Below are 26,041 nucleotides of genomic sequence, written 5' to 3'. Positions count from 1 at the left end.
CTTAATCTGAGTCATAGTACACCGTGATTTCTGTATTTCTGGGCTACACAATTACTTAACATTTTAAATGTATTTTATAGATGCTTATTTGCTAGATAAACATAGGAAGCTATTTGGGCTCTTTGTTTTCATCCTTTTCAGTGTTTAACAGGATCACTTATTAAATAGGTTAATTATAATACAGGTAAAGAATGTAGGAAATATGAGCTAAGCTACAATTAGGTAGCTTTGTATTATTACAACAAAACACTGTACTTGAGACTATTAACTCATAAGGAGAAAAAATTATTTTGGGTCATAATTACACAATCGTTTATCATTTTATATTTATTTTAAAGGTGTTTTATAGCTTCTCTCTTTTACAGATTAATTTCTAATTTATCTAATAAAGGTCTCTCCTTTAAACTGATTTTTTTTCTTGATTTACTGTTTTATATTGTTAAAACATATATACAGTTTGCACTGTGTTATCTGCTGGTTACTTTCATACTTAGAAAAGAATTTTGTTTCACATTATTGTTCAGTATCATATTCCCACTACAATAACGTAAATATGTTCTCAGAAAACTTATGAGGTATGAGTATCAATTTGTGTTCAGTAGCTTCTGAATTGATTTATTAATGTTAAATTTTTTAAAAAATATTCTTATTTAAATAAATTATTAATAGAGCACTTTAAAGGAAGTACCCAGCACCCACATATTTTTGCAGTGGAGGAGGGTACAATTTTTACTTTTTGTATGTGTTAGATATCAGTGAGGTAACTGACCTTTTCAGAAATGCTAGAGTCCTCATATGTACTGCATTATACAGTATAATAATTCAAATTTTGTTGCCTCAAACAAGCAGCAACTCTAGTTTATTTTACTATTCCGTTACTTGGAAACTGGAGTGGACTCAGCTGGGCATTTAGCTAAAGCAGGCCAGGCCAGGTTGATCTTCCCCAGACTAACTCATGAAGCTGAACTGAGCCATTATGTCTGCTGCAGGTGACAGTTCTGATCCTCAGTGGTGCTCAAATGCCAGATGTGAGTGTTGAAGCTCACAAGGCCAAGATTTAGACTGGCACAAAAGCTCAACAGAGTCCAAATCAGATTCCAGGGGAAAAGAAATTGGATCTTGGGATAAAACACAAAGAATTGCTCTAAGTTTCATAATAAACACAATCATTGTCCTTTTATTCAGGTTGTCAGTGGATGGGCTAGAGCAAAGAAATAGTCTTTGGGGACGGTGCTAGAGAATTTCAATCCTTGTAGTTTTACAAGAAGCTTATGAAACACAGTTCAAGATATTAGTGCGCATTTATGAAATACATGGTTTGTCAATTACATTTAATTTGTGAGTTTCAAAAAGATTTAGATTGCTCTAGGAAACCCAATCTTAGGCTTACAGGGACTTTTAGAATCAGATAGAAGGAATCAATTTCATGTAACTGCATGTACACATAACCAGGACAGAAAGTGGGCCATTGCTCTCCAAAAAAGTACCAGGTATCAGATCTAGGTCCCTTCTGCAGGGAGCAAGAAAAGGTTAGTGTTGATTGCAGACTTCTCATGCTGTGCATCATCCAACAGACATCGTCTCTGCTCATACTAATGTAGGGGAAAGTAACTCTCAGCCTGCTAGATGTCCGGTACAAACCCGTGTTCTCTAAAATCAAAGAATGAATTTTAGGAACAGTGGAGGTTAAGAGCAGAATATATTTCCTCAGAAAAAGAAAGTTTCTGTGTGAGAGAGAGAAACAGAGACGTCCCAAGTGAGTTGCCAAGGACCCTGCCTTTTCTAGGGATTTTCATACAGCAAATCCTGATGGAGGCAGGTCCAAGGTGGGGAAAAATGGGAACTCTCAAGGAAGGTATGAGGTGGTGCAGAGCTACAGTCAACCAAAAGATTACAGGATCAAACGGGGAAGCCAGTCATGTAATAAGCAGGCATGAAAACAGAACAGGGCCGTTTTCTGCAGGGGGTTGGTTTAGTGGCTCCTTCTGGCTTCTTCAAGGTGATGGATACCTATTTACAATATCAATGCCTGATGCTTATCCTTAGGATGTGGGTACATTTGTTTCATCTTTTGTCTTGAGGTCTGGCCACAGTGGGAAGTGCCTATCTTCTCCACATTTGCAAGGTATCCAGTCCTCTGCACTGGCTCCTTCCAGGGCCTCGCCCTATCTGACTGCCTATAATATTTCTTTATAACTAACTGCCTGTAACAATTCCAGGTACATCTGCTGATCTCTACTTAATCTAATTTGTGTACTAGGTATACTCATAATATTACATGTCATAAGCCTGCTTCTGCAAGGGTTATAGTCCTGGTAAAGACAAAGTGTAGAACCCTTAATCTGAGTTACAGTACACAGTGATTGATATATTTCTGGGCTACGCAATTACCTATCATGTTAAATGTATTTCATAGCTGATTATGTGCTAGATAAACATAGGAAGTTATTTGGGCTCTTTGTTTACATTCTTCTCAGTGTTTAACAGGATGACTTATTAAATAGGTTAATTTTAATACAGGTAAAAAAATAGGAATTATGAGCTAAGCTATAATTAGGTAGCTTTGTATTATTACAACAAAATACTGAACTTTGCACAATTAACTCATAAGGAGACAAATATTTTATTTTGGGGTCATAGTTCCAGAGGTTGTAGTCTAAATTCAAGTGGATTCTTCATTTTGAGCTTCAGACAAGGGCTACCCATCAAGGCAAACCCATGTAGAAGCGTAGTCTGCTCGCAGCATAATCCCTTGTGGCATGAGGGAAGACAGAGATCAGAGAGAAGCTGGGATCCTACATCGCATTCAAAGGTGTGACCTATGAAATCAAGAGAGGCTGCCTCTTATTTTATCTCTTTAGAATGTGCCCCTTTTCTACTTGCCTAGGGAGCTCCCATAATATAGACTTCCCATAAGTCCACAGTACCTCCCAGTGTCTCCATACTGTGGGTCAAGCCTTCACACTTGGACCTTTGGGAGATGCTCATTATCCAAACCACAGCACATGGACAGCTGGCCAACATATACTGTGGCACATCTGACCATTCCGGGGTCATCACTAACAAAAGAAGAGTACAGGGAGAGGGAAGAAAGGATACTCAACTTTCTTCTTTTATAGAAAAGTTACCTTTATTTGGTTGCCTCATGCAATCAAACACAATACATTTTTTTTTAATTCAAGGATCTCAACATAAATTTAGAGTACATAAGTGAATATAGCGGTATGACAAACTCTAGAAGACTCTCCACTATAGGCTCAATTTGAAGCTGATTCTGATGAAATCCATCAAAAAAAAAAAAGAAGTACAAAGAGTGGAATTTACAAGTAATGAAATACAGCAATCCAATTAAAATTAACATCACTTTCCCTCATCAATTTGGAAAATGAAACAGTCTAACAGTTAGCTTAACAGCATGAGACACCATCAAAAGCTAGACATAAGTGAGGACGCAGTAGCATTGCTTACTCTACAAGAACTAGGATACTGACACAGTGATAATAAGACTATTTTGCATTTTAATGATGCTTTCCTTTGTGAAAACTTTTTAAATGACAATTATCATTCTTAGAATGAGAATGCTTCTTATATGAAGATAGGCATAAAAAGATTGTGCTTCTCTTAAAATAAAACTCAGAAATATTAAAAGAGCTAACATGTTTAAATTTTTACATTTTGAAATCACTGCCAATTGCCATCCAGCTATTTTGTGAAACTGATAACTACTGTAGTGACAATGTGTCCCTCAGAATCTATGTGCTGGTAAACGTGTGGCAGTATCAGGTGGAGCCAGTGAGAGGTGTTTGCATGTGGGCTTTGCACTCAGGAGTGGAGACCTCTAGCAGTGTGAGCCAAGTTAACTTGAATCCCTTGTGAATTTTCCTGTCTCAGTTTATTGGTTACAACAGCACTGAACAGACTAAGCCAAGCACTTGCAACTCTTTGAAAATAGTTTTTTTTTTTAATTTACTTTAGATATAAATAAATTACCAAAGCACCACTTTTACTATGGATTTATACTTTCAAATCCAAAAAGGTTTGGAAAAACTCCTGTAATTCTTCCTCACTGTGATAGCATTTCTGAATCAGTAACCAAAAATAAGACAAAATAAACTCAATCTCTCATACTCTAGTGATACTTTGATGGAGTATAATCTGATTCCACACTGAAGAAATTCTCTCTCTTACAGTAATGATTGCACATTGAAAATCAAACCTAAGTGGATTCTGGAAACTATTCAGAGCTATCTGGGTGTGTTCTAAACCCAGAATGAGGATTCTGCTTCTGTTTGCCACATCAGGTGCTTAATTTTTTCCCTTTATTTCATCCTTGGTAATGTTGTTATATGTGTTCCATTTGCTTTCATATTTCCTAGGCTAAAATAACTAGGAATATTCTAGGTGTTTTCATATCACACAAATATAAACAGATTTCAGCTATTAACATGCCATGGGTTCAATTACTCTAATAGTCCCTCAAAACTACTACTGCTTTGAAATCCCAAGGTATTTATTCTGAAGGCACTCAACCAAGATATTCTTAGTCATGTGGATTTTCATCATCAAAGTCACCTTTGCAATATTCCCATAAAACTAATGTAATAAAATTGTTTCCATGTGTACCACTTTTTTGATGGTATAAATAAATATCTCCATGGATATGGAGGCAAGCTTTTTGATACAGAAACAACACAAATAAAAAGCAGGTCAAAATTAAGAACTTGTAAGTGTTACTGATCAAGGAATCAGAACACCTACTGCTTCCAATCAGTGCAGTGACCTTCAGCACACACTTCACTTCTCTGAGGTTAGTTTTCTCTTTTCTAATCTAGAGAGGTTAACTTTGATAGTTCCAAGGTCTCCTTTAGCTTGAAATTCTATGAAGCTTTACATCATTTTTTTTTTCACAGTGCTTCATATTTTGTTGACATATCAGCAGGGAACTTCACACTTCATTGGAAATCCATTAAAACAATTACCATGCCATTAGTGGAGACTTTTAATTATGAGCTTGGTAACCTAAAGAATTCACTGTGATAGGCAAGATTAGCTCTGTGAGCATGTGCTACATTGGGATGCATTGAATGGAGAGATGTCTTCCCTTCAGAGAATTTGAGGATGTCACTCACATAGCACTCAGCATTGCTGATTAGGGATGACAGCAGAAGAGTCAGGGAGTGTGGTAAAGACTGATAACCTTTCAGAAAATTTTACAACTGAAAAAGCCAGGAAACTGAATGGAGTCTTAGTTCTTTTGACCTGATCCAAGGATAAAACAAGGGTGACAACACTACTGGGAACAGTGCAAAGTGGAGGAGGCAGCTAATGGGAGAATTTCATGTATGAACAAGCTTAGTAGAAGGAGGCCAGGTCTGTGATTTTAATTCTGCCGAATTTATGGAAGGAACTTGCATCACAAAAACTGGTGAAACTTCCTTGCACATCTGATCCTCTGGTATATTTGTGCTTTTTAATGAAATGAATATGATCCTGTATATAGTCCAAGCCTTGACAGTTAACATTTTGTTTCTTCCTTTTTCGTGTGGTATTGGGGACTGATCTAAGGGCCCTGGGGACTTTACACTGAGCTGCATCCCCTAGACCTTAAAAAAAAAAAAAAAAAAAAAAAAACTTTTGAGACAGGCTTTCATTTGTTCCATAAATTGCCCACCATGTGCTCAAACTTCTTACACTTATGCCTCAAACTTGCATAGTGCTGGGACTACAGAAGTGGCTTTTTCTTCCTTTCTTAATAAAGTGAAATATTCTGTAAGCTTTCAACTCAAAATCAAAATGTATGGTCTGGTAAAAAAGTGACATCAAATATAGATGATTCACAGTGGTACTCAAGTTAACTAAACTTTTCTTGTCATTCCCCAGAGTCCTTTTAGGTCTCTGCTTTTAGTCTTCCATATTTTAGGAAATCCCTCTGTGGAAGTCAAATTTTGAAAATTGGGGTTACCTAAAGCAGCCTTCATGTCCTCTTCTCATTCTTCGCACAGCTTTTCTTATTGCTGTTACTACTTTTTGTTTGTTTGTTTGCTGTACCAGGCTTGAACCCAGAGCCTCTGCACTGAGCTATATCTTCAGCTCTTTTTTAGTTTTTTATTTCAAGTGCTTTCCCTACAGTGCAAGCAGTTCCACAGGATGGGCCTGAAATGCCACCCTTCTTTCTCAGCCTGCCAGACTGGTGGTATTATCTGTTTGTACCACCATACCTGGCATTTATTGCTTTAATGAAAAATACTTAGCTTCAAAGGAATAAAATGTTGAGTTTTTGACATCAGAAGGAAGAATATTGCAAAAAATTTTCAGTATAGCATCAGAAGCTTTCTGCATCTTAACTGCTACACATTTGCTCTGGAAAAGTTGTCCCATTCCCTATACTGTCTTAGCTTTGTTTTCTTCCTCTGTGAGATGAAAATATCTTATGCAATTGTATCAGGTACAAGGAAGAACTGAATCAGTACGAACAAGGAGCCACCATTTTGCGTAACATAAATATATGGTCGACTGAAGAACAAGAACTCAGAACATGTTATGTTTTAGAACGAGAATGTTGCCCAAAGGCCTCATTGTCTAGGAGCATGAAGGAGATGGCAGAATCATGGGGACACACACCTCATTTTTACCAGCTGAGTACTGTGCTGAGAGGTGGAGCCTGATCAGAAGGGGCAGGCACTAAGTCTTCAGCTGGAAGGCTATATTCTCCTCTTAGTTCCCTCCTCTTCTCTTTCTTCCTTGGCCTCTACGACTTGAGCTTACTGTCACCTACATCTGTCTGCCATGCTGTTCCATTCCTGCCTTGGAGACTGCCAACCATGCAAGTTCTGAAACTTCTGAAATTTTGAGCCAAAATGAACCTCCCCTTTTATAAAACTGTGAATGTTGTGCACAGTGTCTAGAGATAAGAAAGTGACCAAGACACACTGAGTTTTAATGCAATTACAGTATTGGGTCTTAAAATAATTCCACTCCTTATCCTCATTCCTCACTTTATTCGGCATGAATTCAAACCTTTGTTATCATGCCTTCTCAGATAGGATTTTATCAGCCCCACTAGAACCAATGTTCCCATAACATAGCCAGACGTGGCAGAGAGCCCCTATTTTACATGAGGTCAGTTTGCTCTTCCCAGAGCTTCAGAGGCCTGAGTTTGTAACCCCAACATGGACTGTCTAGAGGGCAATTTCATAAGCATATTCATTTCTATGAATCAGATTCTAAAAGCTTTCTAGAAAATCTTAATTCTCTATACATATCTGTCCATTATGTTCTTCCAATTTACACCAAAGGAATTTTTATAAAATATAAAAATAGGCTTAGTATCCCATTTTAAATTCTGTTCTTATTCCAGTCTTTTGCTCAGACATATGCATCTAAGTAGGCTTTGCAAAGACCTTGGGAAATCTAAGGCCAAATTAGCAGTTTCCTGGATCTGTTACCAGTCATTCTGCTATTAGCAAACTTGAAACCACACGTATTTTTTAATCTCTAAATGAGTTATTATCCTGATCTTTTTCATATCCAGTCATCTCTTATAAGCTATCCATGCCTATAAGTTCACACTATGAATGCCTATACATTTTCTTTGATGAATCTAAGACATAGTAAATTCTTTTAACTATGATATCAAACTTTCCCAAATTTGGGAAAGAAAATATGCCTTGTTAAACACATTCAAAACTACATTCTTAAAATAATCAAATAAAAATTTTAATTTGTTTTATTATGGTATAAAATTATTGCATTTAGAGAACCAGTTTCTATGAGTTAGGGAAAAAATGCATAAACATTGAGCATTTGAGACATACTACTAAAAATGTATTTTAACAAGTTAAATTCTATTTATCTGAAATAAGATAATAGAGTTCATAATGTAAATTTACTGGATAAATATGGTAGGAAAAGAAATAATCATAGCCAAACTGATCTGAGCAAAATTAAGAACATATATGATAAAATAAAGAATTGTGAATTAAGATATCTCTACATTTTGTTTCAAATTAGAAAATTAAAAAAGTTACTCCACAAGAAATTTCATTCAAATATGTATATATTGATCACACTTTCAAATTTAAAGTCAACAAATGCGATATTCCAGCATATTAAAAAGTTCTGAATGTTTTAAGAAAATTCTACGAAGAAGTAATTTAAATTTTCTTCCTAGAGATATTTAGCAAAAACTTTACAAATTTCAGATTATATATTTAACCAATTATCACAGTTTGCATAATTTGTGTACTCTATTTTGGTGGCCTATAAATTTTACAGCAGATTTTTCAGTACTCAGGTTTCATTGGTTGTATTTTAAAATGTATGCCTCGTGTCATAACTAAGAAAGTTGGTAATAACAAAGTATTATACCCTATAATACCAATGTGCCTTATCATATTTGGAACATTTGTTGTTATGTTAGATATCACAAGAAGTCCCACACAAAATATACTCTCAGAAAAGTTTCTGTGGGGAAAGTTGAGACACACTAAGAATGGAATATAAAATAAAATTCTCAAAACTTAATGAAACTTTTATCACTAAATTTTATTTTCTCACATGGGTAAATGATATGATATTTTAAAAATGGACTTCATTTGTTGGTTGTACTACATTGCACCCTAAAAGGTGCTAGAGTATTCCTCAAAAAACTAAATTGGGGGTCTCATTCAATCCAGTTATACTCCTGGATATTTTCCAAGAAAAATTGGAAGTGTCATGCCACAGCAGTATATGTGCACCCATGTTTATTGCAGCACAATTGGTAACAGCTAAATCTTGGAAACATCCTAAATGCACATTAACCACAGAACATATAAAAAGATATGATATTTTTACACAATGGCATTGCTAAGCTATAAAAAGGATAATCTTGAAGTTTTTATACATAAATGGAGGCAACTTGAGACCATACTGATAAGGGAAATAAATCAAACTCTTGTTTATAAATATCATACTATCTCCCTAGTATAAAAATTTATAAAAATAAAAAACTGAAAGAGCAATAAGATTCAAAGTGTACAATAGATATAGTAATAATGAAAGAGAAAAAAAGTGCTCAAAAGGAAAGAACAAGTGGGAGGTGGAAGGAGAAAAGGAGGAAAGGAAAATATTGCATGATGTAGGCACACATGTATAACTGTATGTATGATAAGTAGGCAATAGGGATAACTATACCACTAATCTCTGTTTGTTCATCAAAAAGAAGTTTGTGCTGTTGTTGTTCAATTGTTTGATCATTTTTTGTGGCTGCATCTTGTAACTTGAACCACTTCTAAGAAACAAGATACAATATATTAAAGTGTTAAGTTCCTATTATTTTTCTTGAAATTCTGTATCGTGTCTATCCTTTTTTTTCTCTTGTTTTTAAAATAAAAAAGTGCTAGATTATACACTCTAGTGTGTTTAATGTATTTAATGTATTTTGATAGCTTGGCACATGCCTTCCTTTACTGTTGATTTGCTAATATGAGAAAATTACTGAATACAAAATTCAGTAAAGTGCATTTTCTTTGAAACTAAAATATTGAAGGTAAATATATTTTATTATTCCTATTTTTAAATGCATATAAATACTCTGGAAACATTTGGTAGTGAGTTCATTTAAACCAGATGTTATATATGACTACACATGGTTAAAATCACTCCCATACACTCTCCTTTTCTTCCCCCTAACCTCTACTGGCATGAAAATGGCAAAATAAATTTATTTACTGTGCACACAATTGTTTCTTGTCTTTCTTTTCTTTAAATTCATCTTTTTTATCATGGTTATCTTGCATATCCAGGTGCAAAGTTATACCAATGCTTGTAAACAGCAATAAGTTCATGAAACTCTCTCCTGAATTTCTTAATAAGTTTTTCAAATACATCTGTTTGCACGTAATAAAAATCTAGAGAATATTAATTCATTTAGCCAGATGTAGTAAGCAGTACACACTCTGTGTTTTTTTAACATGTGGTATAATTACATTTATTCTTTGTTGTTTGTTTTGTTTCTCCAGTCTTCAATATTTCTAAATTCCACCAGAGGATTTTCCATGAGTCCCAATAATTACCAGAAATTCTGCAGGAATGTTTTTTGTGTCTGACTGAACAAAACTATCACTGTTGTTCCATCTTGTAATCTTTTAGTTGAAGCCTTTTTGTTAGCGTTAAGTTTATTGGTACCTTTTATATACATGTAATGATCACATTTATCATCAAGAATTTGTACCTTTACATGATATATCATAATTCTTTTTTTCCCTTACGCTCCCTTCAATCCCTCCTCCCCTCATCTATGAAGATTTTGTTTTCATGTTTTCCTTCTTTTCTCATTTTTTTCTTTTCCTTTCCTTACTTTCTCCTTCCCCACTTCCCTGGTTTTCCTCCCCATTTGAAGATTTTCTTCCATTTTCACACTATCTTTTATACACATTGGTCCTTATTTATACTATTTCTCACATCAGAGAACCAATGTGATAATTGCACTGATTCAATTTATTTCACTTAACAGTATGGTCTCAAGATGAAGCCATTTGCCTACAAATGTTTCAAGCTTATTCTTGAAGACTGAGTACTAATCTATCATGTAACAAAACCACATCTTCATATATTCCTCAGTTGCTGGATTATTTGGCTGGATTCCAAGATTTTGCTATTACAGACTATGCTGCTGTAAACATAGGTGTGCACACATCAGAGAAGTATATTTTCTTTTTTTTAAATAATTGCAGCAAATTGTTCTTGTAGGCCAGCATATATAAGTAAAGCTAAACCTTAATAAAAATTAAAATCAATAACAATAAAGTAAAGACATGCACAGGATGATTTGCTCTGCATTATGATTTCTCATATAACGATCTGCATCTATATTCAAGTATTGAGTTAACATGAAAAGATCATTACCACTTCATATCACTGCTGTTCCATGAAATGGATAAAGTACTTGTCTCTTTTATCTTGTAAAATTTTTTACAAGTCTATATATTTAATATTTCTATCTCTTCTATTAGCTTTATAACAGCTTTTGTGTCAGCTGTATGCTTTTTGGTTTCATTACGTATGCCATTAAATTATAATTAAATAATTATAGTTAACTATAACAGTTTCATCACTGAACAATATAGACAATAACATAACAAGAGATTTTTTATTTATCTTGTCATCTGCATAAATACAGACATTCCATTTAATAAAATGTGATCTTGAAGGTAAGTTACTTAACTTCTCTTAGGCTCAGTTCCCTCCTCAAATAACTGAAATTAATCATTTTTTCTGTAGTGAATAGATTAATGAGAAGGAAGTAACTGAGGTAGAGGATGTGGCATATGGGATAGTACACTGTAGACAATAAGTTTGTTGACTATTTCGTTATTTTTGATTCCCAGCAACTTTCTATTTCTTTTGTATTCTAAAACATGATATCATTTCTTAAATTAGCACTGAGAATGAGAAAAAAAATGGAAGCAACACTGCTTAATAATAATCAACACTAAAAAACACTGAGATATTTTTCAATATACATGGCTACAGATAGGTTAGTAGGGTGAATGCATCACAGGACTGTCATATCACTTAACCATTTTGTCAAGTAAGTGCCTTCATGGACTGTTCTCTTTTACAATCTGAATTGGTCACATGGTTTATGTGAGGTGGAAATGTCTTAGAGATCCGTAAGCGCTACATTATTTTCCCTAATACCTGGCTATGTGAATTCAGAACTGTCACTTATCTTTCCAGGACATAGTTCAATACTTTGTAAAACTGGTGTTAAGTAGGAGAACCACTCTGTCACTATCATAAATTACACAAAGTATAAAATAACTTTTAGATGCAAAAGGCTTAGGAAAATCTTTTATTTACGGTAGAAAATAGTAAATTTAGCTCATGTAGTCTCGCCAATATTGTCAAAGATTTCTTCTTGGTGCAACACCTAAAACTCTTTCATTTTTCATTCTTCATTTCAACATACAGTGGACCTTGCAAAAATCTTTTTGTTCAGAGAGTTTATCGAAGAAAACTAACAGAAAATGATGCTCTTCTAAACCTGTGTGAAAGTTGTCCTTTTAATTTGCAATTTCAGGTCCATAAAAATGTCTCTTGTTTGATCAAACAAAAATAATTAATCCGGGCCACTGAGTTGCCAAAATATTAACACAGTGGCAAATCAGAGCTTAATTAAACATTTGTTTCCTAACATAATTTTTATCCTGAGGAGCTGTGGTATAACTTAGGAGATATTTCTGACATAATTATTTGTTTGAGCACTATTTATAATGGAAATAATTAATATAGAAATCAATTAAGCTTAAAGTTTATGAGATTTGGATTTATAGGTTCATCCTGTCATGGTAAAGCTCTGTTGTTCTCATTTAAATGTTACCCAATTCATACATTGCACCAAACGTTTTCATAATGTTTTTGTTCAGTACCCACAAGCTTATATTGAGTATTGTAATTTGTGAATCAGACATACACAAAATATAATTAAAATAAGGGGATAATTAAGTAGGAAAAGGCCTGTAAAATCATATCATATCAAAATCACATTTTATATGATTAATGTATTTTAGATATTTGTGTGAGTTTATATAGTAAATGACCATTTATTTCAAGTACTGAATATGCTATTGTTCTTTGTTCTATAATTACCTTACGTTAATTTAACCATTAAAACTATCCTTTGATCTTCTCCTTCTGGTATAATTCATTTCTGTGTTTGAATTATACATTTTTTTTGTCTTTTTCCTTTTTATCGGTACCAGGGATCGAGCTCACGACTGCCTGCTTGCAAGGCAGGCGCTTATGCCGCTGAGCTAAATCCCCAGCTTCCGAATTATACATGTTTTTTACGTGGCAAATATTGAGCTATCAGCTGCAATAGCATATGTGCCAAATGTTTTGGTCCATGTAAGCGTTTTTCAGTATTTGGTTACCTTCCACTGTCAGCTTCATATCCACATGGAGTGTTATTCTTGTACATTAGCGCAGTGCAATATAATGCAACAAAAAGAATTTGTTACTTCTCACACATGTTCAAATGGCTGTAAATGGTTATAAACTGTATTTTGCTACATTATTATCAATTGTTGCTCAACATTCCAGAAACTTTTATTACTTTAGTTTATTTTCTTTATAAAAACAACTTCAAGATTAATTCATACACAGAATATTGCCAAAAAGGGAGTAAATTTTTAAAAAAACTTGTTTACCATTTATGAACTTGTTCTTTGAAAGTTTAAAAATTGAGAACATAGATATTTGTTATCATAAATTTAAAGTGTTTTGCACGTATATTGTTAGAAAATATACACCATGTAGTCTTCATTTATCTTTGAAATTATAAGCAATTATGACTGGCACATGATCTTCTTTATGATACATTTGGTCACTAAACAAAAAATTAGATATGCATAAGAAGTTACTATATGAATCACCTTCTTTGAAGTTTCACAGGTAAATTACACCTAGTTTGTGTCTTTTAGAATATGACTCATTACTTAGAAAGCATTAGCATAGCTGGTGTCATATATCTTTCATAAGGATATAATGTTCATATTAATCTATGGATACATAAGTGTTGAGTATTATTTTTTTTACAAATCAAAAATTAAGGAAAATACATTACACTTGTCCTGTACTTTGGCATTTACTACAGCGCAAAGTGATCACCCCTGTGTTTTTTTTTTGTTATTAATCACGCATACATACACATCAAGCACTCTGTATTTATTCATCCTTGATTGTCTCTATACTTTGTTTTCTTCTGTCTAGTGGACATGTGCATTTCTATAGAAGCAGGCTATGAGAAGCTTTATAGTTTGAAAATTTATCCTTGTGCACACAATCACACGAAGAACAACTGTATTTGGGGTGGAAAATTATTGTTCTTTGTACTGCTTTGTAGTTATGAGAAAGCCCATTACAGTTTTTACATGGGTACTTAAGAATTTTAAAAAATAATATAAGGGACATTAAAGAACAATAAAAGAAAAAACAATAAAGAATTTCAAAGATAATGAAATAGTCATGAAAGCAGCATCACACTAAAACTTTTGCACCTCTCCATCATACCTTTCATGTGTTTGTTAAAATGTATCATCATCCATAACCCTGGACTTATTATATTATTTCTTCTATGGTCAGGCAATGTTCATACCCTAAAATGATACCTGGCGCGGGGACCTAGAGTACATATGAAATAATAATAGCTCTACATTCCTGTCAAGGAGCTCACTCAACATCACGCATTATTGTGAACCTACCACAGCAAGGTGAGATGTTGGAAGCCAAGGAAAATATGATGGAATATATTGTGGTTTAGTTCTTAAATGTCAGGCAGCAGTTGCAAGTGCTAAAAGACCTGCTTATGAAAAGCGATTAGGTCTTGGAGGTGTATCCTCACCAGTGGATTAATCTATCAATGAGCTCATAGTTCAAGGTTCTGTTAATGAACAGGGCTGGTCTGAAAATTTGGTCTCCAGGGATGTGACCTTGACAGCTGTATTCTTGTGCTTCATTCCCTTCTCTCTATGCCTCTTGGCTGCGATAGTTAAATAGGTGTCCACCTTGATTTTTCTGCCAAGGAATACCAGATTGTGCATGGACTGAATCCTCTTAAACCATGAGCTGGAGTTTGTGGGTGTGGAGCATCACTGATGGGACTAAGGGAATATGAGTAATACACTTTTTAGTGGCTCACATTTGTGGTAACTAATCTGGTTCTCAGAGTGAGATGTTCACACCTGATACAGTCAACACCACCCCAGAGCAAGGCGTTGAGTACTCTTAATGATTATTACAGGTTCAAGGCCTTATTTTCACAGTGTCAATAAAATCACAGTATAGTTTGCAGAGGATACAAAGAATATCAAATTTAACAATAGTATTTAATTTTTGGCTCCTTAATTAGTAGCTAGAAATGTTTCTAAAATTGAATATGCTCTGTGGTCCAAGTATTATGCAGCAGCTCAACATTTGTTATCTTAATTTATTATCCTAATAAATCTAAATTACATGGAGAAATAATACTTTGTACCAATTACACAACTAGGAGTGAATAATTTTGGATCAAAATAAATCCTGTTAAAGTCATGAGCTTTCCCTACATTACACTGAATTTCTATTAAAATGAATCTAACACTAGAATTCAAAATAGAGAGAGAACTTCTCCAAGATTGCTCACTATAGAATGAGAATAGCTTAAATGAACTAATCACTGAAATCTAATAAAATGTCAGAATCAGGTTGGAACAAATTACCAAAAATAACTTTATCAATGGCTCATCAATAAAGATGAAGATCTTTAGAAGACCAATGATTCATAAATATATTTGATCTGGCAGTATGATTTTAATTTTATGGAAAATATCTCACTAAGTTTAAACTGGTGGAGGTAAGATATGGAAAATTTAAAAAAGGGCACATTTGATAAACTGCAAGCCTTTAAATCAGTTAATTTTACTTTAAAATTATTTTATAATATGTTAAATATCAGTCTGTTTCTATAACAAAAACATGGCCTATGAAGATGCAAAATGATAAGATTCAGAAGAAAGGGACTTTAAAATGCCATATAAATTTAGGAAATAATTATTCAAATACAGTTGGCAGGTATACAAAAATGATTTGAATGTAGTGCTACTCTGCACAAAATACAGAAAATAATTATTGCTTTTGTGTATTGCTATTTCTATCACTAATTGACTTAGTGATAAAATATTTGCCATTTGTTCTTGAATTATAGAACTCTGAATATTTGAAATATTATCATAGGAATAAAAATAAAACATTAGGATTTTTGTTTGCTTTCTTTCCTCAAGTAAATTCCCAACATATAGACAATTAATGTAATTTTCTATTTTGAAAAAAATGAATAAAATCAATTTATATATGAGTATGGGTATTTGTGAGAGTACGATGAGAATGAATGAAGCTTCCTCTTAGATCATAATTTATATTTTGAGAAAACCACATTTTACCTTAATTCTAAGAAGCACAGTATTTCTCAACTCTTACCTTTCATCTGAAACATTCTTTGATTTACAGATGCATCTTCTTGTTGTTTTTAACCAGGATTTCCGAGTCCCTGTTTCTCACTCAGCATTTAACGCATGGAATATTCTAATGACTTTGACAAGCAGATTGTTTCAATTATTTCAATAAGAAATAATTTTTTTTAGTTGGAAAGATTATTACTGAGTGGGAAATTTTCAGTTTACTAATTATAACACTTATAGTCAATTCAAATTTGGGATAAAATAGTTTGTTACTAAGGAATGTATTTTGCCATTTTAAAAGTGAATGAATGATATACACGGGTTTTATAAAGCACGTGTCTTACTCCAGGTGATTTTATCTTGACTGGCCTTAGTATTTTATCTTATATGCAGGCCTCTGGTTAATAAAATTTAAATCTCTTTAAAGATGCTAATTAATTTTTTATTAAAAATAATACGGTAACATTAAGTAAATCAAGGGAATAAATAAGTTCACAGGAAACATACTCTTTCCTTTTTAACCATGAACAAACTTTTGCTACAATTTTTTTTTAATTAAAGGATTTCTAACAGTCACAAATCAGAAACTTTCTTTACTATTCTTTCATTCATGACAGACAAAAGTGTGTAGTTTTTCTTAGGCGTTGTGACTTCAGAACAAAACAGTGCTTTCACATCTGTCCCCAGATAAGAATGAACCTGAATAGTCATGTCATGTGCTAAGAAACCTGGAATGTAAAAATCTCCCCAAGTGATTCTCACGCACAGATGGATTTGAGTACCAGCGACATACATTTGTTTCTTCTATGCCGCAGGCTGAATCAGAACCGCTCCATCTTTACACTGTCTGAAAAGATGACTTTGGTTTCTTGATGAATACTGAATAAAGCGTGCAAGGTGTAGGGGAGTCACTGAACGGTGGAGATAATGGGGAATCACCATATGTGACTTCTTGGCTCACTGCTACTACAAAAGGAAGTGAGCAGAGCCAGCGAACAGTGAAAGAACATTTTCAAGTAACACATTTTAAAGAACAGTCTTTGCCATTCTAGATTCTTTAAGACAGATACACTCAGCCAGCATACAATATGTTAATAACATTTACATTTCTATCAATGACAATAAAATATTTACTTATTAATAACCCCTCAGTATGATGCATTAGAGAATTCAAATTCAGTAACATTCCTATGGAATCCCTGACACGCAAGGGAAAATTTCTCTCTAACTCTAGAAAAGTATCAGTCAGTGATAAATTAAGGGACACTCAGCAAAACATTTCAAAAATATCAATATTTGTAAAGATAATCAGAGGTAAAAAAAAAGTTGCCTACTTCTAACAAACTCTTTAGAAGACTAGCCACTAAATGATCACCACGTAAAATTGGGGGAAATATCAGTAAGTGGGATCCTGTGGAATCAATACGGAAAAGAAAACTGCAAATACTAGAAACACTGATAACATTTCAATACCTATAGTTCAGTTAGTTGTATTAAATCAATGTTCATTAACTAGTCATTATCATCTTACTATGATTATATGAGATGCTAATCCTAGAAACAAATATATAAAAAAATCTCCATTCTAATTTATAAATTTTCTGTAAGTTTCCACAACTATTCTAATAAACTGGCATTATAATATAAATGTTGTGTTGTTTTGTTCTTGGAATTAGAAATTATAGTTCTTATCAAAATATAGTAAGAGGTGTTATTTTAAAAAGAGACTTCTGGGCATGAATAAAGCACATGCAATCAGATAAACATAGCTAAATTTGTAGCTGTTTTGCTAAATAGACTAGTTTTAAAAACTGGAGTGATCACTATTTTTATGTACAAAGTTCAAACAATAATATTTTGACTATAAAGATACAATGAGGATTAATTAAAATAACATACGCTAAAAATCTATGATACCACCCACAGCTTATTAGATTCAATTTTAATGATAGTTACAAAATACAGTGAAATGTAGTTCTCAAAAAAACCAGAGCAATTATCACAAAAATATGTAAAATAAGGGTAAAATGATCAATTAATTATAAAATAACAGAGTAGCATCTGGAAATAAAAATAATGCTCAAATAGAGTCCCTTTTAATACTGAAAAGTTATATGTGATCAAATGAACATACATAACATATGAATGAATTAGGTCATATGTATCTCAATATAAAGGAATGAATGTATCTCAATATAGGGAGGAATGAAACATTTTTAAAATATAAAAATTTAAAGTATAATTGGATTGATATTGAATTGGCTAAAATATATCACTATCATGATTCAAATTAATGTTCATGAAGAAATTCCAAGATTATATAAAAGGGTAAGGATTTTTCAGTTAAAAGATCTACACACAAAATTTAAATATTTTTTTTTGAAGAATAATATTCAAAGCAGCTATATCAAATGAAATAGGAGTGATCCAAAGTTGTAACTTAAAAATTTCCTTTATGGAAAAATAAATAACACATCTTACAAATAAAAAATATACATGATTAATGAAAATTGTAAAAATCAATGCAAATCTTATAGACAAGGGATACATAAATATATCACCACCAAACAAACCCTCAACCAAAAAAAAGAAGAGAAAGAAGCGGAACACTACAGGTTAGAATGCAGAGGAAAGAAGAGTGAAGGAAAAGTGTCTTCAAGAGAGAGAAAGAAAAGTGAAAGGCAACAGGTATAAATATGCTTAAATTTCTCTTTTAAATTGCCTGCCACAAAGGATGAGAATGTAGAAGGTTTTAAGAGATACTTGCAGAAATCTCTGTAAAGAGATTGATGAAAATACTGTGCAACTTTTCTGAAATTAGATAATGTTACACTGGAAGAATAATCTTAGAAAAATAATGTACATGGCAGTATGGATCTTGTTCATGAAGAATATATGGAAAAATCATTTAAAACAATCTGACTATATGGATGAATATTATTTTTATCATTTGTACATTAAGATCTGATTTTTAGAAGGTCAATTTTCACTCTAAGATATGATTTTGATTCTGTATTATAACAGTTATAATATTTTTTGAAAGTAGGGCCACCTTATCAAATACAAAATTGTTCATAAAAAAGACAGGATATTTAACTTTTTGCAGAGATGAATAAAAACTGAGAAACTTTTATAGCCATGGCTAATCATCAGCCCTAGTATTATCTCACTCATCACATAGCACTAGTGCCATTACGTAAGCTCACAAAGGGCCATGTAGAACGTAGCTCTTAAATGTCTTCCTACGTGAAATGGAAATTTCTCAGGAAATAATTACAAAAAAAGTTAGATACGTTGTGGGTTAAAAGCTTAACAACTTTACTAAGATGTTAAAAGTTCACAGGTCTCATTATTCTGCTGTAATGTGTACTTTTGCTCTTCAAATCTGGACAAATTCTTTAAACTCTAATTCCAGGAAAATGGGGAGAAAAATAACCCCTACCCAATATACTCAGGGAAAAAGAAATAATATCATTTACGGCTCTTTGAAAGAGGTTGTTAAACCTATGTGTAAGTTTGTATCATATTTCTAAACTTTGAAATTGATAGAAAAAATCCAATTCTAGATGTGATATATAAACATTCCTACAAATTATGAGTATGAATATCAACTGAAATTGGATGTAAAGAGAGATATATCATAACCTAAGCATGAAGTCATCATCCTGTCATGGTGGAAAATGCCTTTTAAATAATGTATTTAGAAAACATATTGTAATGTTCCACAGATTATTTTTTTCCTGCAGCCTTTTGTGTGCTTGTATAGTTGTAATAAAGATGTTTTTATAATTATGGGTTTACACCATGAAATAAGGAAGAATTTAATTATGAAACGAATGCCTTTAATTGTTTAAGAGAGATTTTAATTTTTTTTTTATTTTAAAGATGGTAAAATTAAATATACCAAAACAGAACAAAGCAGATCAGAAGAAAACAATGTAAGTGACACAGATTTCAAAGCAAGACACCAGGAGATCTACAGTGGCTACCATAAAGTTTCTTGTTTTCTTCAAAATAGTTATCCATATCTTCAGACACGATGAATTCATACAAAACAAAATAGCATTAAATTGATCAGAACAGAGTGATAAAGGCGTTATAGGCCTTCAAAACCAGACGATAGGGAAATCAACAATGGCTGCCATAATGTCTCTTGTTATCTTTGAAATAACTGTCTATACCATCATATATGTTGAAATTAAACAATACAAAACAGACCAAAACCACTATGAACAAAGAATAAAAGCATTACTGGATTTCACAGCATGACGATATGGAATCACCAATGCATACCATGATGTCTCTTTTTTTTCCCCCAAATTAGCTGTTCATTTCATCACACATAATATGATCTATTCTCGTAAACTGTTTAGGAGAAGTTCTATGCATGTATAAGTCTCCACATGTATACCTGTCCTTTCTGTATTACAGGGATAAACAAAACAAAGCAGATTACTAGAAAAAATAAACAACAAAAAAGGCAAATAAATGACAATAGCAGAGAGCTCAACACAATGACAATATAGACCTTCAAAACAAGGTGGTAGGAGCATAAATGAGGTTGTTATTTTACATAGTGATTTTCAAGAATTCCTCAGATCACCAGGCACAAACATGCAAAATTGCTATGAGAGATTTTTTAAAGATAGTGCAGTACCGATTGTTAGTTGTCTACGTGACATACTAAAAGAAAAGATTTAAATATTTAAATGTATGGTCCTGAGAAAGATAATATGTGCTACATAAAAAAATTGACTCCCTCTGCATTGGAATGTGTGATATCTGTCCTTCAATAAAAATAGTGTACAGTACATTAATGAAAATAACAGCAAAAGAAAATAGCTTGCTATTTTAAAAAGAATCTGGAGTAAAATTAAAAGGTGTTGCCAAAGAGCTCTAACAAGTTGGGATTTTTTGATACAAAAACTATTTGTAAGAAATGATTTCAAGAACTTTAAATTTTAAGTTCAAATAAGTTGTATATCAACGAAGGTCCGATCATTTTTCTACATCACATAGAAGAAAAAAAAAGGAGTCAATCAAACAGATACAGAGGCACACAAATATTCCAGGATGATTTGAAAAACTAAAACTGAAAATTAACACAGTAAAAGTATATATAGTATTATCGAGGGAAAGAAGAACAGATAAATATGTATTTTTTCATAAACAATGTAAAGTATTAGTCAGAAAGAAACACAATTGAGGGGATAAGAACACAGCTTAGCGGCACAAGTGCTTGCCTGGCAAGCGTGAGGTTGAGAGTTTGATCCCCCAAAATGATTGACAGCATAAGAATTTAAATACGTGAAAATATAAAAGTAGAACAGGAATGGAAAAATTCAAACTATTTAAAAACCATTCAAAATAACTAATAGCAACAAAAATTACAATAATACACTAAATTTTGATTCAGCAAGGTAACATTTTTAAATGTAATTTTATTTTAGTTTAGAAGGTATGTGATGATGAATTTTTTTCTTATGGTAATAATTTTTTAAAATTTAAATATTTATCAAATATTTTGATCAGGTTGACATGCTTTATTCCCCCTATAGTTTAGAACTGGTAGCACTCAAGTCTGTCCCGAGTCAAGTGCCTCTGATCCCCCTCAATTCCTGCTGGCCTAGCGCTAAATGTAGCCTACATTCAAACCCTTCTGCACACGGAGGGCCCTTGAGAGAGATCCACTTCAACTCTTCTTTCCTTCTTTTTATTATTACATGTTTGCAGTACATAATCAACCCCTTCTGAACTCCACGTTAAATACAACAACAAAAAATAATTTCAAATGAGGAATGCATTGACAAATGCACCTATTAATGAACTCATTCACTGACATTTTTAGTAAGAAACAGGGTTTCTTACTTAGCAAAATACAGTAGAATGCATATGATAAACTGCTGTGCAGACATTTGATATTACATTTTCAAGAATAGTTTTATGACATGAAGAACATTTACAATGTAATGATTAAATACAAATTTTAATTACCTCAATTTATAGCATAATGCTTTTTCAAGACAATGATTGTATTAATCAGGTTTCCCATTGCTGGACACAATACCTAACACTCATAATGTAAAGGACCAGTTTAGTTCGGCTCATATTTTAAAGATTCAGCCCATGATTAGCTGCCTCCAAGTCAGAAATGTCTTAGTTGAAAAGTATGATGGGACAAATTCCTTAGTACTTGGTGACTAGGAGGGAGAGTAGAGCAGAGCCAGCTAGGGACCACAGAGAGACATCAGGGTAGTGCCTCCTTGACCCAGCAGTCACACCCACAGGAGTGCTCACCAATCCCCAGGGCTGAACTCAAAGCCAATCAGTTTGACGCCACCCCATACTGTCCATGACAGAGATAATGTCTAACGCTCAGTCCCACCTTCTCTCTATCTTCTTCGGTGTTCTTTAGGTTTTCAAAATGGATCATGTATTACTTTTGTAATCATAAAATAGTTGAAGCAAAGCAAAAATATCATTGAGACATGGGGAAAATGAAGCAATGTTTTAAAAATGAAATTTAATCTATCAATGCTTGTATTGGAATTTTAAGGCTTATAACTTTCATGTCTGTCCCCTGAATGTTTTTGTTATGAACATTTAAAAGCAAATGCAAAAGTTTATTTTACAGTAAATGATGCTTTATAGTGACATCCAAATGCCATCTATGTACCATTAATATGTTGACTTCCTTTGCAACTGTCCATTCCTAAACCTATTCACCAACCCACTGTTTATTACTTACATTTCAAGGTAAACCTCAGATATTGGTATAAGTTCTCTTTAAATTAATAGAGATATTTTAATAGGGTTCAAGAGGTATTTATAGAAATTTTGTTTTCAGGTTCCAAATTTACATGAAATGAAAAGCCTCCATCCTGATTTTAACTTTTTTCATTTTTGAAACAATTTCATCCTTATAAAATTTGCAAATGTAACATACTAAGCTTACTAAATGTTTTAATCAATTTTTCAATAATTAACATCTTAACTATTTTAGTGTTGGCAATACCAGTAAAAGAACATTAATTATATAATACTGAATAATCCATATGCCTTACTAAACTCACTGATTTGCACCTAATGTCTCTGCTCTGCTCCTTGCTCCAAATCAGAATCACATGCTGTATTTATTTATGTCTTCTTGACCCCCTTTATTCTTTCCTTATGTGATCTCACAGTCCAGTTATTTTGTGTTGTGTTCCTCAGGTTACATTTTCTTATGTTTCCTCAAGATGAAACACGCCTAAGAATAACACACAAGTGCCTTTGTTGGTGCATCTCAATCAGTCACACGTTACACTGGTCAATAAAAAGCTTGCTGCACACCGTACTTATCAAGTAGTCATTTTGAATGACAGTTTAGAGGTCATTAAGTGGGACAAAGTCTCAGTTTTCTGAAATCATAGTTGTTTCTAGGGTTTTATTCCCCAACTTCCATTTGACTTTTTTAAAAGAATGACAAATATTTTAATATGTCATTTTGTACACAAAACATCAGTCTTAACTTCAGAGTTCTGTTTTTAGAAACATGTTTCAATAATCACACAGTAACTTTATTTTATTCTTGAAGATCTTTTTAAACTTTCAGTAAACCTACTACTTTGTAAGTTTCTGATGACATGTATAAATATGTCTTTTTAAAAAATTCTCCCTGAAAATTATTTATGTATTTTAGATACTGATTATGTATTTTAGGTACTGATTTTAGATACTGATTAGATACTAAGATTTAAAAATTCTCCCTGAAAATTATTTATGCATTTTAGATACTGTAACTACCACATATCAATTTAAATTTTAAAAGTGGATATACAACTGAAAAATCTGATGAGAATATCACACTATCTTGCAAAAATGTCTGTGCGTTTCTAGGCAAGGAACAAAGGTTATATATGATGGCAATTTTGAAAATTTTTCTTACATAATTTAAAAATCAAATGGATTTGTATTTCAATTTTACTTCTATGCTTTCTTTTTGCATCTTGCAGAAAACGTTTGTGTTCTGAAATATGAAAAAATGCCTAAAATGGTTATTAAACAAATAAAGAATAGAAATAAAAGTCAGCCAAGTCAAATAGGCAAGATATAATATTTTTGTTTCCATATCACACTTACTTTAGTTCAACAGCTGTTTGATGACATCTCAGTTTATATTTTGGGATGTGTGACAATGCTTTTCCTTTTTTAACAAATGATTTGCTCACAACTCTTGATATTCCCTTTAAGTCTGGTCTGTAAAGGCAGTACTTAACTCAGGGGCAGGTGCTGAGCAGCACAAGTATGGAATAACTGCAAAACTGCAAAAGTACAAAAAGACACAGGAAATTCACAAGTGAGCATGGATGGCCAGATGGTATTGGCATCTGAAAAATACATTACTCTAAGTTGGTAATAAAACATGTGTGATCACTAATTCAACATACCAAACTAGTCCAGAAAAATGTTTATGTTAAAATAATTTCTTCTCCAAATATCAGGTGCAATGCGTTTTATTACATGTTTAATCTCTCTTTTGAGAAAGCCAGATATTGAAGACAGAATTACTTCTTTCTAAGAAAGGTTCAAATTATTTAGAACAAGTCAATCCCATATAAACAAATTCCAATTAAATGTTGAACTCCCTAGAACTGCAGACAAGGGAAATCAGAAGGGTACACAGTTAAGGGAATAGTATTGTTTGATGTACCTAAATTGCTATCTTTATCTTACGCTTAACCAAATTTGGAAGCACTCTCTGTTTTTAAATGTTACACTTAGCTACAGTGCTTAAAATTTCATATCAATAAATGTAAATTTGTTTTATATCATTAAAGGTCACTTTATATTGTTAACTATATCTTTATTGTGTGAACCAAGTTATGAGAAAAATTCCAAATTAAATTAATATGCAAAATGTTTTCTGGAAAAGCTTTATTCCTTTTGTCTCCTACCACCTCTGATTATATTTACCTTAAGTGCTAGCACATATGTGAAATCTAATTTCCTCCCACATTGGTTGAATATTCCACGGGGAGAATTCCTTGCAGCCAATTAGTACCTCCTGGTCATCCTCTCTGCTAACCTAGCAGTGCAACGCATGGAGCTTACTTAACTATTTGTTTTCAAATACAAACTGCTTTTGGGCCAGAAATTTAGCTCAGTGGACTAAGTGCCTGCTGGAAAGTACAAATGGCTTCTAAAGAATGCAACCATTGGCAAGATAATTTACTACTTGATTTCTTATTTTGTAAAACAGTGATAATAATCCTAACTTCACATGAAGTTCATTTTTTGAAAATGATTTGCATACTATATATTATGTAACAAAAATATAGATAATTGTAAATAGTAATTATTGTTAATATTAATATGTATGTGGAGAGAGTCAAAAGATGTATTCACACTTTGGCAAAAGAATAATAGTACAGTTTTTTTCAACAGAAGTTATTACCCTAGTGTGAGAGATTCTAGAGAATGTTGTGTATTGCAGAAGACTCACTACACTGCTGAACCTTAGAGAAAACATTGAAAATGCCTGTGCAGCAAGCTGCATGACCAAGGTTACCTAAGCAGCAGTTTGTCATATGAATAATTTTCTGGAAGCTAATGGCCACCACTTTGAACACCTCTTGTAATTACAGAAGTCAAAGGTAACCTGTATTAATCTCAGGGTGTCTCAATAAAGTTACTATTAAAATATGAGCATTTTTAACAGTAGATGATATAAATTCACCCTTATGTCACATTGAACATGTCACATACTAATTGGAATGTCTAATATGCATACATATATATTCTTAGTTTGCAGATTTATGTGAATACTTGTCTTTGATAGAATCAAAATGACAATAATAAAATACATAGCAAGAAATTTCAGTTAACATGATGGAAACTCTAATAATCTCCCTTCTGAGGCCTCCTTTTAAATGAACCATTTACCAAAAAGTAGAAATTAAGGGGAGCATAATAGGCAAATAATATATTGTTAAGTTTCAGATATCCTACATTAATGAAGGAATTATATATAAATACCAGAACTAATTTATTTTTTAAGGCAAACCTGGTTTAAAATTTAG

This window comes from Cavia porcellus, unplaced genomic scaffold, assembly GCF_034190915.1.
Source record: "Cavia porcellus strain 051 isolate PalLab524CR breed Dunkin Hartley unplaced genomic scaffold, mCavPor4.1 scaffold_30, whole genome shotgun sequence".
Classification (NCBI taxonomy): Eukaryota; Metazoa; Chordata; class Mammalia; order Rodentia; family Caviidae; genus Cavia; species Cavia porcellus.
The sequence above is the reverse complement of the archived record's forward strand: the minus strand, read 5'-3'. Positions refer to the sequence as shown.